A 19,993-nucleotide genomic window follows, 5' to 3' on the forward strand; every position below is an offset into this window, starting at 1 on the left:
GGGCGGCTCTTGGCCTTGAGCTACTGTAAACCAGGCATATGATTTACTGTCCATCATTTCAGATAAAAATAGATTTTTTTTTCCCCACAGGCAGCTTGAGTATCACCGGCTAGAGTCAACAGAAAACACAGTCAGGTGTCACCAGCTGAGCAGAGGGCGCTGGTGCTATTTTGCATTTATCACAGGCACTTCCCTAGGGGAAATGAAGAAATTTCCATGGGTGACAGGAAAGCAAATTTCTTCTCCTCCAGGAGGAGGCTGTGGCTGCCTCAGCAGCTTCCAGAGCAGCTTTTATCTGAGCCTAGAGCTGGGGATGGAAGACAGGAGGCCTGATGAGGAGAGGAGCCTGGAGACTGGAGACCCATCTCCCCGACTGGCAAGGGGCCAGAAGGGGCTTCCGGGAGCAGGAAGTAAGCCGTAGTAGGGCTCTAGAGTTTATAGACTCCCAGAAGGGCCTCTCCTGGCTCCACGGTTTATAGGTAGGAAGCTGAGATAAAGGAGACATGGGACTTTGCAAGAGCATGCACAGAGTTAGTGACAAAGCTGATGTCATGTGTGTGTATAGGGCTCTTTTTATCAATTCCCAATTCACAAAAGTAAGATGTGGTCTCCTCTGACCAAGCTGACAATTAAGGAAACCTGCTTATTTAAAAAAACAAAAAACAAAAAAACAATATTTTGAAACATTTGTAAATGGGAGCATTGGAATAGGATGCAAATGTGAGCTTGAATAACTGCAGCTCCATAAGTAGGGGGAGTTAAAATATGAAAAGAGGCAGGTCAGATGGGAAATCTGGTAACTTTTTGAAATAGAGCTCAACCTTTATGTTGTCTAAAATTTCTTTCAGTGATTTTCTAGATTATGTTCCACAAACCTTGTTTAACATGTAGAGAATTTGTCCACCTTCAGGTTCAGAAGTAATGAGTGACTGAAGGTGGTGACTGAATATACGGGACATATGCTTTCTAGAATTGCCAAGGCATACAGCCCAAGCTCTGTAAGTGGGACCCAAGGTCCTTGTCTTGGTCACAAACCAATTAAGCTAAGTGCTACTGAAATTGCTTTTTATCATCTAGATACGAAGCAGTTCACAAGATACAATACTTGATGCATAAAAGCTTAATTCATCAACCTGGGCCTGGTGACTTAATAGTCACACTAAGACCCATATAACACATTTGTGAGTGGGAAATGAGTTGTTAAAAAAAATAGTGAGGGCTCAGGGGCATGCCGGGTATTAGAATTAGCTCCTTGTTCTCCATGAAATTGTTTGGAATCACCAACTGCAGCTCTCTAATAATTCTTTTGACAACCATGTCTGCTTATATCAAGGAACTGAACGGCTGGGCTGGTGGAAAAGGTGTCGGGCTACCTCCCATGGCAAGGTTCAACCTTAGCTAAACTGAACCACAATATTGCCTCCAACCTGGAGCAACTGCTGATTTTTTCTAAGATCTCCACTTCCCTGGGAAGCTACTCCTACAACCCTAATCTATGTATGGAACATTTCTGGATGGTTCCTTCAATGTAGCATGGGGCCCCTGGTCATACAAATAGGTTTTTATTCATTTTCCCAGCATTTGTGGAGCATGTCATTTGTAGAAAATGGGCTTGGCTGTGGTTAGTGGAACAGCCTCCAGCTTCACTAGGGACCACCAAGCCTTCAGACTGAGACACTCTTTTCAGGTGGTGTCAGTCAGTGACTGAGCAGGGTAGTGATAGCCGTGCTCACATCCTTCTTGAGGTCCCAAGGTACAAGAGCCTAGCCCAGAAGTCCTCAAGCCTTATCAGTTCATGGCACCCAGAGGCTCAGTCATTTTTTTCATAGCACTGCCTAAACTGAAAGAAATTGCCTCCCAGTTCCTTTTGTTAAATAGTTAGATCCAAACAAGGAAAGAGTAATCGTTTGTAGGGTATCTGACAGATGTTACTGTGTTTCCCTGGAAATTTAAAAATATCCTGCAGTGCCCCTGTACATACATGGCATCTTGGAGAATCTGAGTGGACAGTTCTGGAACCTTTAGCATAACCATTTCTACCCAATGCAGGGCTCCTCCAATGGGCAGTCTGTGCTCCAGAGCTCCTGGTTGAGCTAGAGAGGCTTGGTCAGATCTGCATTGCAGACTGAAGTCTCCCCCACACAAGCTACCTTCCTCCCCTTTCCTTTCACAGGTGTTATTACCCGATAAGACTCTGCCCTCTTGATGCCATCTGTGTCTGCTTCTGAGAGAAACCAAACTGCAACGTATCTCTCATCTTTCAAAAGGCTGACAGTTATCTGGGACAATTTAAGGGAACTTCACGAAATCTATTCTTGAGGTCACATCTTAATGAACGTATCTTAAAAACAACAGAACTGATAAACCTACCAGATCCGATGTCCTATTACAAACTCATTAGGGTAGTCTCACTCACCTTTGTATTGCCAGCATCCAGAGCACATCTGGTCACAGAGAAAGTACTCAATGATTGTTGACTGTATGTATATTTGTGAATGAATAAACCATGTATAAAAATACATGTTATATATCAGCATTTTAATCAGAGTCTTTAGTAAGACAGTTACAATATGTTCCATATTTCTCTTTTAGAATTCACTTGAATTTTCAAAAAGTTCTACCTATCAATTATATTTTTCTCTCCAAAACTGTATCATAAATTAGTAGCAAAATTTCTGACAGAAAATAAAAATTGAAGGAAAAGCATAGATTCTCTGTTAGTTGAGCATTTCATCATTGACCTAGAATGCAGTTATTCTCATCAGTAAAATTGATAATAAGTAGATTGGATTTTTTTTAATATGTAGGAAACCCTAGTTAATTTCATCACCCAATCATTAGCGGATGAAACCAAGCTTGAAAACACAACTAGACAAGAAGCTATTTCTGTGCTCTGTAGAATCTGTCCCCAGGCATCTTATTGCCATATTTACTACACATAATAATAAGCACATTAAAAGTCTAAGAGAAAGAATGTTTAATGAAGGTAAGCCCGTCTTCCAACGGAATTTTCAGAGAGAAAAGTGTTTAATTCTGTTTACCAGAGAAAGTTCTTGAAGCACTTTTCCAAATGTGTTTTATTGTATGAGCAATCACTCAATCAGATTAGAAGTAAGAAAGGGATCAACTGGAGTTGGGTCTCCATGTATACCAGTTTGCCCTCACCTTCCTGGCATTCCCTGTCTCATCTAGAAGGAGCATGTGTCTGAGAGTCCTCCTGATAAGTCAACCCAAACTGCACTTCTGTGAATGTTAAATGCTTTTTTAAAATGAAAAGAAATGCGGTAAACAAAGCTCCAGGAGACTCAGTCCTCTGTCTCCATTCCCTCCAAAGCCCTCTCGGAAGGCAACAGGAATGAACTACCAGTACCATCACGGCCTTATTTAATGCGTCATTTTTCACACTCTTCTAGAAGCAGCTCTGGCTTTCAGCTCAGGTGTATCAGCAGATGCCCTGGGACTTCACACCTGCCGTGATGGAAGACATAAACACAAGTTAATTAAGTCTATTGTTCAAACAATTTGTTTCTCGCTGAGGCTGACTCACTTGCAACTACTTCAGCACAATTTGATTTCCAGAGGTAGATTGCCACCTTTGCTCTGGTGTGTGGACCTCCTTCTTTAGAAATTCATTTCATTTCAGAGACTTCCAGGTCACTGGCAGAATAACACTTAAAAAAAAAAAAAAAAAAAAACTACTGCTAATGGATGACAAGCTGTTAAAAAACAAAACAAAACAAAACAAAAAAAACGAGTAAGTGGTGCTGGCATTTTTTTTCATAGCCATACAGTTTTTCAGAGTAACATCACGAAGGTGAAACTGGAGTGAGTTGAATGTTAGAGATTTAGTATTGTGTAGCATTCTTACTCAAAGTCAAGACGGAAAACTGCTTTTGAAAGGCTTTCAGAGTCTTTCTGGCAGAATGTAGCATGGAAAATGAATGGAAGATTTAGTCCAAGGAGAAAAATGTAGGCAAGAGACGCATGGAGGGAGGTTTTAAAGCATGCTGCTCTGTTTTTATACAAAGGGATCAAAGGGCATTTCTCACATTAATTGCTTCTATTTTTGCTGTGCATCCGTATTGTGCGTCCATTCCTCTTCTCTAACTGATGTTCTAGAGATTTTTTTGTCCTTCTTCCCTCCTGGTCACATACCCCATCATTTCTACCTGGGATCACCTGCCCTTGCTCTCTCATTAGAGCCTCCGTGACATGCAACAGCCACATTCATGCTGCCCTTCCACGGGGCACAGATGCTCCTGGGAGGCAGCTACCTGGCCAGGGACATCATTTCCCAGCCTCCCTGGGAGTAAGTTGAAGACAAGTGACTGAGTTCTTCTGGCCTTGAACCTGGGAAGGATGCATTCTACTTTCAGACCTGGTTTATTACACACACCTTCTATGCTCTTACCTTCTGTCTCACCTGGCTGGATGTTGATGCCCTGGGCCTCTCAATGGTTCCCTCGCTCTGCCATCCCTCCTGCTCCCCACCCAGCCCTTATCCTTCGTTCTCTCACCATTGACTTTTCCATAAGCAAAAATAATCTTTTTTGTGTTGTGCCATTGAGATTTGGGGGATTAATCTTGAAACAACTAGTGGTATTTTAACTAAAGCATTAGATCAATGAAAATAAATAAAGTCTGCTACATGTAATTTTTCATGCTGCAAATATTTATTGAGCACTTATATATACCAGACCTGGTACTAACTTTGGGGGCTATAAGATACAGAAAAGAGTTTTAGTCCATCCTGTTCAGGGCTTACAGAGAAGTCTCTTAATTTTCAAATCATCTTGTTTTTCTTTTTAAAATTTATTTTTTTTTGGTTATGCTGGGTCTTTGCTGCTGCTCATGGGCTTTCTCTAGTTGTGGAGAGCAGGGGCTACTCTCTAGTTGCAGTGCATGGTCTTCTTATTGCAGTGGCTTCTCTTCTTGCTGATCACAGGCTCTAGGCTCATGGGCTCAGTAGTTGTGGCACAAGGGCTTAGTTGCTCTGCAGCATATGGGATTTTCCTGGGCCAGGGATCAAACCCATATCCCCTACATTGGCAAGTGGATTCTTATCTGTTGTACCACTAGGGAAGTCCTCTTATCTTCTTAATGGTATCAGTTCTATTGAATTTCACCTTAAATCTCTGAAGTAGGAAAGTCATTTATGCCTATTTCATATACATAAAAACTACAACCCAGTCATGACGTGGCATTTGGGTAAGACAAATCTAGATCTCTCTAACTGAGCCTCCCCATAGCAGGTCTGTGGAGCCATAAAGAAAAGTAGAACTGGATTTTCCACAATTACTACCAAGTCAAGAATAAAAACAAACTTCCTAGCCACCAAACACATTCAGTTCAGTTCAGTTCAGTTCAGTCACTCAGTCGTGTCCAACCCTTTGCAACCCCATGAATCGCAGCATGCCAGGCCTCCCTGTCCATTGCCATCTCCTGGACTTCACTCAAACTCACGTCCATCGAGTCAGTGATGACATCCAGCCATCTCAACCTCTGTCGTCCCCTTCTTCTCCTGCCCCCAATCCCTTCCAGCATCAGAGTCTTTTCCAATGAGTCAACTCTTCACATGAGGTGGCCAAAGTACTAGAGTTTCAGCTTTAGCATCATTCCTTCCAAAGAACACCCAGGGCTGATCTCCTTTAGAATGGACTGGTTGGATCTCCTTGCAATCCAAGGGACTCTCAAGAGTCTTCTCCAAACACATTAGACCTCAGCAGTTCACTCAGTGATACATTGTGGTATGAAGCAAAAGAGAATAAAAGTCAATGGATAAAATAGAGATACTTTTTTAAGATATAAGAGTCTGGGGTTTTCCCCTTTGCCATCTCTTGGTATAACTTGAAGAAACAATTCATTTTAGGAATCACCTGCATTTAACCATTTGTTTTTGCAATCTAAAAAATAGCCTTTATAAAGATAGGAGCCATAGCTAAGTCAGATAAGGGTGAATCCAGATTTATAAGACCTGAAGTAAACATTTTTCAGGCTCCTTTTAAATAAAAGAATATGAAATTCTACATGCAAATTTGGTATAGGGCCTACATAGGGCATCGGCAAATGAAAGGCTATAAAACTTAAGGTTCATTAGTTTTATGGCAAATCCACATGCAAGGTACATTTTTAAAATCAGATGACTAATTGAAAGACTGAGAATTTTTAAGGTATATTTCCATGTTGATCTGTAGCTCAGTTAATCACAAATTGGTTGTCTATAACCAGATGGACAATCCGTCAACTGTTTTCTTGAGTTCCTATTTTCTCAACCATACATCATGTTGCTTATGTTTTGAATGTCTATTTATATCTTCTTACATAAGAGAAGACAACATGATTTTTTTTAATGTGAACATGAGTATGGATATTGGAGCATAAAATAATGATGATGGAAGGCTTTTCATAAATTTAGGAAACTTCCTTTAATCCAGTTGAAGAAAACTGTTATTCTCAGTGATTCTCATACCTACAGCAAAACCACAGTGCCATTGCATATGTAAATCAGTCAAGTAAAGTACAGTAATTAGAAAATAAATTAACTTGGTCCCTGTATTCTACATGCTCCCAACAAATAAGATTTCATTTTGAAAAAGTCCCTTTCCTATCCTTGAAGAATTAACGACCTTATGCTTTGTTGACTTGGGAAAACTCAACTGCCAAATGAGAATTGTCTACCATGAACTGTTGGCTTCTAGCTCTTTAGTTTGTAGCCCAGGGAGCAATTAACAGGAACACGTGGTTCATCTTCACTCTTGGGAAGCCCAGACCTGAAAGCCTTCACCAGCTAATTATAAACCATGAGTTAGTCTCAGGAGTAAATGTGTAACCTAGTTAGAAAGCAGACATATTTCCATAAGTGCCAAGGTAAATGTTGGCCTGTTAAGCCCCTAACTATTAGCCATAAACTTGAGTTGACATTAACAAAAAATTTTCTTCTAAGATCCTAAAAATAAAGTGTTACCAAAATGTTTATTTTGATTTTCAACTGAATTCAGACAAAGCTATATATTTCACTAAATTAAAAACTCTGAGGGCAAGAGAAGAAGAGGGCGACAGAGAATGAGACGGTTGGATGGCATCACTGACTCAACGAACTTAACTTTGAGCAAACTCTGGGAGATGGTGAAGAACAGGAAAGCCTGGCATGCTGTAGTTCATGGGGTGCAAAGAGTCAAATATGACTTAGCAACTGAACAACAACAACCATGACCAAAAGTTTAGAACAATCTATTCTGTGTGGTCATGTATGGATGTGAGAGTTGGACTATAAAGAAAGCTGACTGCAGAAGAATTGATGCTTTTGAACTGTGGTATTGGAGAAGACCCTTGAGAGTCCCTTGGACTGCAAGGAGATCCAACCAGTCCATCCTAAAGGAAATCAGTCCTGGGTGTCCATTGGAAGGACTGATGTTGAAGCTGAAACTCCAATACTTTGGCCACTTGATGCGAAGAGCTGACTCATTTGAAAAGACCCTGATGCTGGGAAAGATTGAGGGCAGGAGAAGGGGACGACAGAGAATGAGATGGTTGGATGGCATCACTGACTCAATGGACATGAGTTTGGGTAGACTCCAGGAGTTGGTGATGGACAGGGAGGCCTGGCATGCTGTGGTTCATGGGGTCGCAAAGAGTCGGACATGACTGAGCAACTGAACTGAACTGAACTGATTCTGTGTGGTCAACATAAGAAGCCACTGTTAGATGAGCCCACCCCAAAGAACCTGACCAAAAGTTTCTCTCAGAGTCAACACATGGTGAACATGGTTACAAATCTACAAAAGTCACTTTAAAAGAAAAGAAGCCTCTCTGGTCAACAGACCAGGAGAGCAAGTCTCAGAAATCAAATAATCTGGGCTTGGTTAAAAAACATTTGCAGCCTTCTCAATATCTGAAGAAAGATCATGTACACTATAAAGAATGGTCTTCTATGAGCCCAGAAGATTCAAAAGAAAGAATTCCATCAGTTAAACCACTTCTGTTCACATTATATATAAATATTCCTTTAAAATCAATCATAGACCTAAAAGTATGAGATAAAACTATAAAACTCTTTGTAGAAAACAGGTGTAAGTTTTCATGGCCTTGGATTAGGCCATTGTTTCTTAGCTATAACACCAAAAGTGTAAGCAACAAAATAAAAACTTGATAAATTGGACATTGTCAAAATTATTAAATAATAACTATTACTGGACATAATAATAATAATTGGACATTATTATGTCCAAAAATTACTGTGCTTCAAAGGATAATGCCACAAAGTGAAAATATAATGCACTAAATGGGGGGAAATATTTGCAAATCATATATCTGATAAGGAATTTATTTGCAGAATATATAAAAAACATAGCTCAACAATAAAGACAAACAGATGAAGGACTTCATAGATATTCCTCCAAAAAAGACATACATTCCAGTGAGGATATGAAAAGATGAGGCTATTAACATCATTAGTCTTTAGAGTCATTTGGGAAATATAAATTAAAACCACAATGGGATACCACTTCACACCCATTAGGATGGCTAAAATGTAAAAGATAGACAATAACAAGTGTTAGTATGCTGAGAAATTGGGAGCTTTATACATTGCTGGTTGAATTGTAGGAATCTGCAGTCATTCTGCAGACTACCAGAAAATAGTCTGGTAGTTCCTCAAAAAGTAAAACGTAGTTACCCTATGATCCATTCACTCTCCTTCAGATATACAGTCAAGAGGAATGCAAATATCTGTTCAGAGAAAAACTCATACATGAATATTCATCTTTATCTATGTGGGGCTTCCCAACTGGCGCTAATGGTAAAGAACCCGCCTGCCAATGCAGGAGACATAAAGAGACGCTGGTTCAATCCCTGGGTCAGGGAAATTCCCTGGAGAAGGAAATGGCAACCCACTCCATTATTCTTGCCTGGAGAATCCTTTGGACAGAGGAGCCTGGTAGACTACAGTCCCTGGGGTCGCAAAGAGTCAGACACAACTGGAAAATAGTCTGGTAGTTCCTCAAAAAGTAAAACATAGTTACCCTATGATCCATTCATTCTCCTTCAGATATACACTCAAGAGAAATGCAAATGTCTGTTCATACAAAAACTCATGCATGACTGTTCATAGCAGTGCTGTTTATAATATTTGAAAAGTGGAAACAGCTTAAATGTCCATCAAAGAGTGGATATGTTCGTGTGATATATTCATACAATGGCATATTTTATGGAAATAAAAATGAATGAAGTACTGATTCATGCTATGACATGGGTGAACCTTGAACACAGAGTGAAACAGGCCAGACAAAAAGTTCACATGTATTAATTCATTTATATGAAATATCTAAAATAGGCACGTCCATAGAAACAGAAAGATTAGCAATTACTAGATGTTCGGGGTGGGGACTAAAGAGTGACTGCTGATAAGTATGGGATTTCTTTTCTGAGTGATGAAATATTCTAAAATGAAATAACGGTGGTGGCTGCATAACTTTGTGAATATACTAAAATTCTACACTTTGAAGGGGTGAATTTTTTAGCATGTAAGTTATGTCTCAATAAAACTGCTATTTAAAAAACTCACTTCTATTTAAGGAGGAGGGTCATGATCCCTCTTAGCCAGAATAATCTAGGGAATGGAGACCATCATAGTGTGACACCACTAGTCAACAATGCCTTCCAAATAACTCTTTGCTCGAAATCTGAATGTAATTTGGCTTCACATTTTCTCACAGAAAATAAAGGTTTTAACAGTAGAAGTGAGCATTTCACTGCCCTTTCTTTCATGCATTTGACAAATATTTTTGAGCCTCCTATGCTCTGTGCACTAAAATACGCCCAAGGCACAGAACAGTGAGCAAGACAGACAGGCTCCCTGCCCTGACAGTTCTCAAAGTCAGAGGGACAGGGGCATGAATTAAAGAAGAAAACAAGCCAATAGTATTTTGTTTCATTATTTGTTGGGCTTCCCTGGTGGCTCAGCTGGTAAAGAATCTGCCTGCAATGTGGGACACCTGGGTTCGATCCCTGGGTTGGGAAGATCCCCCGGAGAAGGGAATGGCTACCCACTCCAGTGTTCTGGTCTGAAGAATTCCATGGAGTCTATAGTCCATGGGGTTGCATTATTTATTATCTGGAAACAGGTTGTCTCCCTAACCAAAGCTACCTATAGTCTTTATACCTCAGTATAAGCGCTATTATGTAGTTGAATCTGGACCAGCCCTTATCCTCTTATTGAACCCTGCCCCTCAGGAGTACCCCATGCACACCCACCCCAGGCCTACTACATTAGGTAGGACCCATTAAGACAATACCTATAAGCACTTAGTTGTGCCAAACACACAGTACGTGCTCAACAACCACTGTTGCCTCCTGCAGCAAAGTTTGTGTTGATGGTATTGTACCAAATGGGCCTGGGAGGTCTGGTCTCGTATGTCTCAGGAAACCAGGTGGAGATTTCAGAGGAAACCTTCACTCTTTTGACCTCATTCTTTCAGGTTTGGATATCAAGGACTTTAACTGGTATTTGCACAATTGAGTTGATCTGAATACTTTGGGGATTTTTCTTTTTTTTTACGATTCTGGACCCAAACTTGGGGAGATCCTAATGCAGTAGGCCTGGGGTGAGTGTGCCTGGGACATTCCTGAGTGGTAGGAGACAGAGAGGACAGAGGCAGGCCCAGATTTAAGACATTCCACATTACTACTGGGGATGCTAAGCTCAGGCTTGCACACAGTATCTAGCAAGTTGCATCATCCGAATTATCCAAATCATATTCTTCTCCACAGCATTGCTAAAGGACAGGCTCCCCACCCGCTCTGCCCAGATGTACTGGGTGGGAAGTTACAGCAGTGGCAGAGAAGAAGCCAGAGACTGTCCAGTAGAGAAGGAAGATTTAGGCTTTGTCAGGCCTGACCTTCCCAGACAGAGATTTATATCCCATGGCCTACCAAGGGGCATGGGGAGTAAGGGAGTTGCTGAACAGGGGTTCCCCATTCACAAAGGAGACTATGGCTGTGTGAGTTAGAGCAAATTTCTTAACCACTCTGAATGTCAGTTTCTTCTTCTATGAAAATGGAAACAATGATAGTACTGACCTCAGGAAGTTGTTATGAGGATTAAATGAAGCTTTTAAGACTATGAGCCTGGCACGATTGACTTCTAATAAATGTTCAGTTCAGTCATTCAGTCGTGTCCCACTCTTTGCGACCCCATGAATCGCAGCACGCCAGGCCTCCTGTAATAGCAGCAGCAGTAGCAATAGTAGTATTGGTAAATTTTGAGATAGCAGTAACATCAGTGATTGAGCAACATTATCTAGATTCTGCATCTGTCAAGCTTAGGGCCAGACCTCAAACCATAGTGACCTCACCATGCCATGCCAGTCAGCAGACTTCTCTCTTAAACCTCTTTGATGTTGTGTCTCTCACTAAAGCAATTCCTTACTTATAAAAATTAAACCATTAATATTAGTTCCTTACAGATCTCAAGGTAATCTTTTTCCTGGATGTAAGATATAGATATATATATGAGAGATTAGATACATAGATAGGCAGGTAGACAGGCCGACAGGTAGATATAGATTATCAATGGTAGAGTGTTAAAAATATTACCATTTGGATGCTTTAGATTTTACCATGCCAACTTTCACTTGTTCATTGCCTCCAACAAATATTTATTGAAGGCTTATTAGATGCGAAGTATTTTATTAGATACAGCAGATTTGATAGTGAGAGAAGCCAAACATGCTCCCTACCCTCATGAAGCTCCAGAAAGGGAGGGTCCTAGATATACTCAGCAGGGCTGTGATACATCTAAGGTGATCCATAAGATATATTCCTTTCTAAATGTACAAATAATTTTATTTTACTACTAGAAATAGCATCCAATGATTGTTATCCTAATTTTCCAGAATACAAATCACTCACTCTAAGAGAAAATGTCTCATTTCTTGGGGATCAGGTTTTGCTGGGTATTATCCATCACTACCCTATAGTGGGAAATTTACAAAAAGATATTCTCAGTCACAGGTTCTTCATGTCAGCAATCACCTAAGAGGTCATCTGGCCCCCCTTTGCTCCTGAGGAGGGACTGCTCCCATTGATATGTCTGAGAAGTATTCTTCCAGCTTCAGGGAAATAGATTTACCTGCAAAAACGCATCACTCCCAGCAAGTAGCTTCTCCCTCATGGCATCATGCTGATTACTTGGAATGACGAGCTTCTCATGAACATAACTGTAATAAAAAGATAAATTCCCTCAGGCAGACATTTATCATTTCCCATTATCTTGGTCATGGACCTCATGGAGCTTCCTCAGTCAACTCTACCAAACAAATAAAATTAGATTCAAGACATTTGAAAAAGCAACATGATGATAGTTGTCATTCAAGAAAATGGGGAGAAAGACTGCTCAAAAAATTAAATGCAACGATAAAAAAATTAAATCCATGAGTCCAGCCTCCAGCCAGTTAAAAAGATACTTAAACTGAAACAAAGAGACAGCTTTTAGAGTTTTAACCCTGGTTTCACTTCAAATCAAGGGACAGAAGATGTTGAGGGGGAAAGTGTTCAATTAAAGCAATTAGGGGATATTTATTAGAATTACATAATTCCTAAATAAGCACAAAGCCCTGATTGAGGGCTGAATTGCTCCTCATGCCTGCACTAGATCATCACTAAATTCTTCCTTGTCAAAATCTCTAGGGAAAACACTAGTGTCTTAAAGAAAAAAAATCCAGGGGAGGGAGAAGAAATGAAGCATACTGCTTAGTACTGATTGATTTTACTTTAAAAGAAATCTCCATGTCTACCCTTAAGAAGACAGTCTGTATCCTATTGACACAAATGTGCGTTCTCTAAGACTTTAGTTTGTGTTTTTAGAAAGCACTTAATTTTTTCATGTTATTTGAATTTTTCATCCATTTACCTACAATCTAAATAAGGCAGATAGTTGATTAGACCGAACATAAAGACAAACGTACCTTCCCAAGTGCAAGAAGCGATTAACTTTTGCATTTGATGTTGGGTTTTCCTTTTTAACATGCAATGTGGACATTTAAACACCAGAGGACAGTGTGTGAATGAAAACAAAGTTCAATTACTATTCATCTAACTCAATTCATTTACTTAGTATATCAAAGTAAAATCTTAATTTTAAGTGATTTTCCCCCAAAGACATTTTATGTCATTTTATGCTTCAGAAATTAAAAGTAGAGGTTGATAGAAATGTGAATCATGAGACCAACTAATCAAGTTAATTTGAATCATAATGGAAATTAGAAAGATTAATTTCATAAGCAATCATTAATAATGGAAGCTCTCATGTACGAATAATCAAAGCTTTAAGTATTATATGGTAATTAATTCATTACTATGGGTTGCATATTTTAAAATAGTTCAAACCTCCCTTGTTTTTGGTGTGCTTATTAATAGCAATCCTGAGGGAAGAAAAGCTAAAAGGTTTCCTTAGGAAAGTTTTCTGTATGTGTCTTTAAAGGGGCAAGAGAGAAAGTTATATTAAATGAAAAACAGGTTTGTTCACAGGTACTTTGCCTTCAACCATGGAAGAAGTCAATTGTCAGCCCTTTCTGAAAGAGGGGAAAATTGTGTTCTTGATGAAAAAGAAGGCCTAAGGTGAAGGATTAATTGTATTATTTTATTGTCTGATATTGAAACTAATATTTTGTATACATTTCATTTCATTTAAAAATGCATTTGCTTTGGGGCTTGATTTGGAAAATGGTCTGGTATGAACTCACTTTTAACATAGCATATGTTAAAAAAATCAGCTAGACAGTTATATCTCTCATTTGTAAGGCCCTGTAGTTTTTCCATAATCAAATTCATATGCAAAACACTTGCTATATAAGTTATTCATGCAAAAATCAAGGTATAAATATACTTGGAATATACTTTTGCACCTTTTCTCCTCTTATCTTTAGGAATACTGTATTTTAGAGTTGTAAAAGAACTGTGAAAACTTACACAGCTTCTTAGGAATAATGTAATATCTGAAGTATAATATATTTCTATCATATGTTAAGATGATGTATTATGTATGATAACTTTCTTAAAGATAAATAGACCTGAGCTTGTTTTCCACATATGCTTCCTCCATTTTCAAAGTTTTCTAGGTAACATGGATTTGCCCTGTCTTGATGATTCCTTGACTACAATATTTGACTTCTGTAATTCTAACTGTATTCATTCTTTCAGCCAACAATTATTGAGTGTCCACTACATCCTAGTCACCCTTTCTGGTACCAGAGATATTAAGGCAAATAAGATAGATTAGATCTGGGGAAAGAGTTCTAGGCAGAAGCTTGCAAAGTGTCTGTTTTTCTGAGAGTCTAAAAGAAGATCTTTATGACTGACTCACTGAATAGTGAGTAGAGGAGAAATTGATCAATACTGCCAGGTGCCATAGGGTCTTGGTGGGCCAGACAAGGGGCTTGGAATTCATTCTAATTGCAACAAGAAGCCTCTGGAGTGTTTTAAGCTGGGAAATGATTCAACCTGATTTACCCTTTTAAAGTATCATGTTGTCAAGAAGGCAAGTTCAGAGGCCATTACAAAGATAGGATGGTGGTTGGACTAGGATTGTAGCAGTGGGAATGAAGGGAAGCAGACAGACTATGAATATACTTGAGAGTTAGAGGTGACAGGGAGTCAGTAGATTGGCCACAGTATGTGAGGGAGGGAACAAAGTCAAGAATGGCTCCTCAGTTTTTGGCTGAGAAATCTAGTGATGGAGAAGCCTGAGTGAGAAGCAGGCTTTCTTGGATGGGAGGGATATTGTTTTGGCCTTGATAAATTTGAGGTGATTATTAAATATTAAAATAGAAAAATTGAATTGACAACTGGATATAGGTAAGTGAAGCTCAAAGAGGTGGCCAGGACTACAATGTTCATTACAGCACTGTTTACCATAGCTAGGACATGGAAGCAACCTAGATGTCCATCGGCAGACAAATGGATAAGAAAGCTGTAGTACATATACACAATGGAATATTACTCAGCTATTAAAAAGAATGCATTTGAATCAGTCCTAATGAGGTGGATGAAACTGGAGCTTATTAAACAGAATGAAGTAAGTCAGAAAGAAAAGCACCAATACAGTATATTAATGCATATATATGGAATTTAGAAAGATGGTAACGGTGACCCTATATGTGAGACAGCAAAAGAGACACAGATGTAAAGAACAGACTTTTGGACCCTGTGGGAGAAGGCGAGGGTGGGATGATTTGAGAGAATAGCATTGAAACATGTATATTACCATATGTGAAATAGATTGCCAGTACAGGTTTGACGCATGAGACAGGACGCTCAGGGCCGGTACACTGGGATGACCCTGAGGGATGGGATGGGGAGGGAGGTAGGAGGAGGGTTCAGGATGGGGGACACATGTACACTCATGGCTGATTCATGTCAATATATGGCAAAAACCACTACAATATTGTAAAGTAATTAGCCTCCAATTAAAATTAATTAATTAATTTTAAAAAAAGAAGTGGTCAGGACTAGATGGCTAGATATAGATACCCCTGAAACTTAACAACCAATGGGAGGAGAGAAATATTAAGCAAATAGTATAAATAAGAGGCCTTCTGAAGAAGAATGGAACAGGAAGAGAATCATATGTAAAAGAAAGATTCAAGACAGCCTCTTTGAGAGTTGAAGGCTCTGACTTCTTCAACAGTATCATATTAAAGGGTTAAAGATCTTCAATTACAAACAGGACCTATACCTATAAAATGGTCATTGCTTAGGGAAATAGAACCATAGTCATATGCACTTTCCAATTCATAACAGCACCAGAGACTGCTTTCCTACCAATTACAAAGATCAAAGATCATCCCTCGTAAATATTGCATAGAGCATATGCCTCCACAATGGATTTTGAGCTAGAACTAAGCCCTTGCTGTCAATTCTTTTCTTTTTTTCTCACTTACAGTTTCTTTTTTTTTTTTTTTTAATAGGAGAAAGACGGGGAGAAAACAACTTCTAGGAAAACTGAATACTAATTATTGACAAAAGCTGTATCATATACATGCTCAACCACTCCCTCCCACACCTCTCAAAATTACAAGCTTTTTTTCCCTATTTTAAGTACCCATTATCATAAATTGAGGCCAACGTCAAACCTTATTTTCCAATTTCTCTTTCTTTCTTTGGGAGCCTTAAGCAATGCTCTTACTCTAGTGGATGTCATCTTGGTGCCAGGGAACACAGCTCTCATGTGGCAGGAATTACAAAAGAACAAATAGCTAAGCTTCATCTGCCACGTGATCCATTATCAAAATTTTTATCTTTTGCTTCTGGAATATGAAGTTGTACTTCAGGGGAAAAAAAGAAGAATATTCCAAATAGTGATTCATATTTTCCCTTAAAACCATAACTTTTGTGAGGCCCAAACTGTTGTTTTCAAAATCAACTTGCTCTACAAACAGCTCCTCCCCACCCAGAAATTAATGCATGAACACACACAAAAATGCATAAACTTACATACAAACAGACTGAACAGTATGTGTGTATCTTTAAGTTTTAGCTTATGTTGTTTCTGTTACAAAGCTGCTACAAAAGACCTAGTTGAACAATAAAAATATTTAGCATATAATTGTATTTACTGAGTTGATTGAAGCAATCAGTTTTTTGCCTCAGACTCTAGCAAAGCTATTTAGATGCTTTCTAGATGGTACTCAAACAATTTTTTCATGAGTCTGTTAGTTTCTAAACCATAAAACTTGACTTTCCATATATTTTTTTTCTTTTCTGTGCCTTTGGATTATACCCTCGTGCTGGACTGGATCCCTTCCCATTTAGCCTCTTTCTTACATTCTTCTGCTTATCTCGTAGCCTCCAGACCCTTCCTGATACAATCTTTCCTGCTCAACTCCATCAGATTACGGTTTCTTAATTACCACTTTATGTCACTTCTCTGCTCAAACACGTCAATGGTTCACCACTTCTGCATGAAGTCCAGACTCTTAAATATGACAGCAGCTGACACCTCACTTTTCTTATACACAGACCCTGTGAAGTTCAGCTAAGCCAAGCTCCTGTGTCCAAGTCAAATGCATCTTCAAATGATCTTCCTAATCACCGATTCTTGAAAAATATCTTATTCTCTTTAGCTATTAGTAAACAGCCCACAAAGTGACAGCTGTTACATATCATATGCCCTTGCATTATAGATCCTGTGTTTACATAAGTTTTGTATTTTTCATCTTTCCCACGAAAGTCTTTGAAGGCACCTTCTTTCTCTTGTTCATCACGCTGTACCCAAATATACGGCAGGTGCACAATAAATATTTGTTAACTGGAATTATCAAGATTGCCCGAAACTTTAGTAGTGACATTAATTTTATCCTGATTCAAAGAGCAACTGTTTTAGAGCATTTACATGAAAAGAATGATCCTACTTCCTCTCTACATTTCTCTTATTAACTAAAAGATTTCTTGTGACTGTGCATTTTCATATGTGTTTACTGTTCTTGACATTCCACAAGAACCAGCAGGTTATTGGTTTTAATAAAAAGAGAACTATGCTTGGGAGGTTTTTAGATAGATCACTAGTCTGCTCCTTGATAAATCAATAGTTAGGCGATATGCACATAGACACGTGCTTTTCAGGCCATAAGCATTCTATTTCTACCCACTCCAGGACTTCACCTAAGCCACAAGAGGAATTTACCTGTTTACTTAAGAGTCTCTAGCTAATAATGTTATCTATGATGTCTTTTTAAAGCCTTAAAATGTAAGAGACACAAATTAGCATCCAATAATTTCAGTTTTGCAGTGAAGTGAGTGGCAGCCAAGCTTGTAATGTTTCCACCAGAGACTTTTCTCACCTGAGTGTTTTTGGGGCTTCCCAAAACACTGAGCTGATGGCACTAGTGGTAAAGAATAGACAGGGTTTGATCCCTGGGTCAGGAAGATCCCTTGGAGGCGGGCATGGCAACCCACTTTAGTATTCTTGCCTGGAGAATCCCATGGACAGAGGAGCCTGGTGGGCTATGGTCCATAGGGTCGCAAAAAGTCAGACACAACTTAGCACACATCACCAGTGCTTTTTAGAGCTCCCCGCGAGGGGCTGATGGCCCCATGTTTGGCCACAGTGAAACCACAACTTGAGATTCTTGAAATTATCTGGGTTCATCTATCTCTCTGTATCTCTCACCCATGAGTACCACACTGCCCCCACTCTGACTGCCATTTAACTATAAATTACACCAATGCCTGGCAGGAAGAAAGGTTCAAACAGTTTTCCTGTATTTATTCTTCTACAAAGACTATAGGATGCATGTGGCCACAAAGGATGCTGAACTGGGCACCCATTTCAAATTTGAAAACCAGAGAATAAAACACAGTGTCACCAGAGGGGGAAAAATATTACAACTATTTCCAGCCTTGAAAAAGAAGTGGCCATCACTGTGGGGATTGTTGGGCAGCTCAACTCAAAGCAGGAAACAGGACCTGTAGGAATGTGGTAGGCTTTTAATCAAGTGAGTACAATTTTTAAATTTTCAAATCTTTTTTTTTTTTGAAGCATATCCATTAGCTTCTGAAAGATCAGCTCTTACTGACTGAGCTGGTGCTTTGCTGTTGACACAGCTGTCAGGCTATCCCTGCAGAAGGACTGAGGGGAGTCTTGAAGCTCACCCCAGGCTCTCCACCCACACACCTTCATAAAACATTCAGGTATTTCTCTGCCTGATTACTGTGCTTATACCACTGTGTAACTATCACTCTCCTAACCAGATGTTATCTCAAATAACCTCAATAGAACTATTATGAAAATCTAGGAATAAGGTATGGGGTTCAGTCAGGATTGCACAAGAAGCTTTTGGCTACAGATCCTGCCTTGAAGCCAGAAGTGATTATTATTACTAATAATTACTTTCATTTATTAAATTCCCACCAGGTGCCAACTGCTTTATATCTGAAATATTGATGAGAAGTAATATTATTAAGCTGCTTATTATGTGCCAGGTACTGTTGAGATTCTTTACATGTATTTACATGTAGAGATTCTTTACATGTAAATAATGCAATTTACATAAGAAAATGCACATATAAAATAGAGAGATCTTTTTACTATATAATTTGACTTATTTATTTTTGGCTGTGCTGGGTCTTCATTGCTGTGCGGGCTTTTCTGTGGTTTGTGGTGCTCAGGTTTCTCATCGCGGCGGCTTCTCTTGTTGTGGAGGACAGCTTCTAGAGCATGTAGGCTTCAGTAGTTGTGGCACACGGGCTCAGTTGCTCTGGGCACTCAAGATCCTCCCAGATCAGAATCAAGCCCATATCTCCTGCATGGCAGATGGATTCTTTACCACTGGATCACCAGGGAAGAGCCGGTGAAACAACACGTGGTAGTTTGTTGCTGTTGTTTAGTTGCTAAGTCGTGTCTGTCTTTGCAACCCCATGGACTGTAGCCCCCCAGGCTCCTCTGTCCATGGAATTTTTCAGGCAAGAACACTGGACTGGGTTGCCATTTCTTTCTCCAGGGAATTTTCCTGACCCAGGAATTGAACCTGCATCTCCTGCCTTGGCAGGTGGGTTCTTTACCACTGAGCCCACTGGGTAGCCTGATAGATGTTTAACAGCAGTGGATGCTTGAGAAAACTGAGATTCAGATAGATTATAGTAAATAACCTGCTGAGGTCACACAAAGAGTAGAAGCTGGAGCTGGGTCACCATGTCTGGAAGCTCCAACAGTCATACCATTGGCTGTCTTGTTATTTTATCTTCCTTGTTCAGCAACTTTTCTTCCTGGTAAACATTTCACTTTCATGTGGTGGTGGTGGTTTAGTCACTAAGTCGTGTTCGACTCTTGCGACCCTACGGACAGTAGCCTGCCAGGCTGTCCATGGGATTCTCCAGGCAAGAGTACTGGAATGGGTTGCCATTTCCTTCTCCAGGGGATCTTCCCAACCCAGAAATCAAACCCAGGTCTCCTGCATTGCAGGCAGATTCTTTACCAGCTGAGCTACGAGGGAAGCCCACT

General features: G+C 39.6%; 1 long non-coding RNA gene across 2 annotated transcripts in view; it reads right to left on the reverse strand.

The window, feature by feature from the left end:
* Positions 1-3,081: 3,081 nt before the first annotated feature.
* The window catches only part of LOC138990185 (uncharacterized), a 76,494-nt gene continuing 59,582 nt past the window's right edge, over positions 3,082-19,993 (reverse strand). For both annotated transcript variants that reach the window (XR_011466292.1, XR_011466291.1), the window contains 3 exons: positions 12,128-12,215; positions 11,077-11,216; positions 3,082-3,468 (listed from right to left, as the gene is read on the reverse strand). This is a non-coding gene — a long non-coding RNA (uncharacterized lncRNA). The remainder of the gene's footprint in view (positions 3,469-11,076; positions 11,217-12,127; positions 12,216-19,993) is intronic.

Source organism: Bos mutus, chromosome 2 (genome assembly GCF_027580195.1).
Source record: "Bos mutus isolate GX-2022 chromosome 2, NWIPB_WYAK_1.1, whole genome shotgun sequence".
NCBI classification, from domain to species: Eukaryota; Metazoa; Chordata; class Mammalia; order Artiodactyla; family Bovidae; genus Bos; species Bos mutus.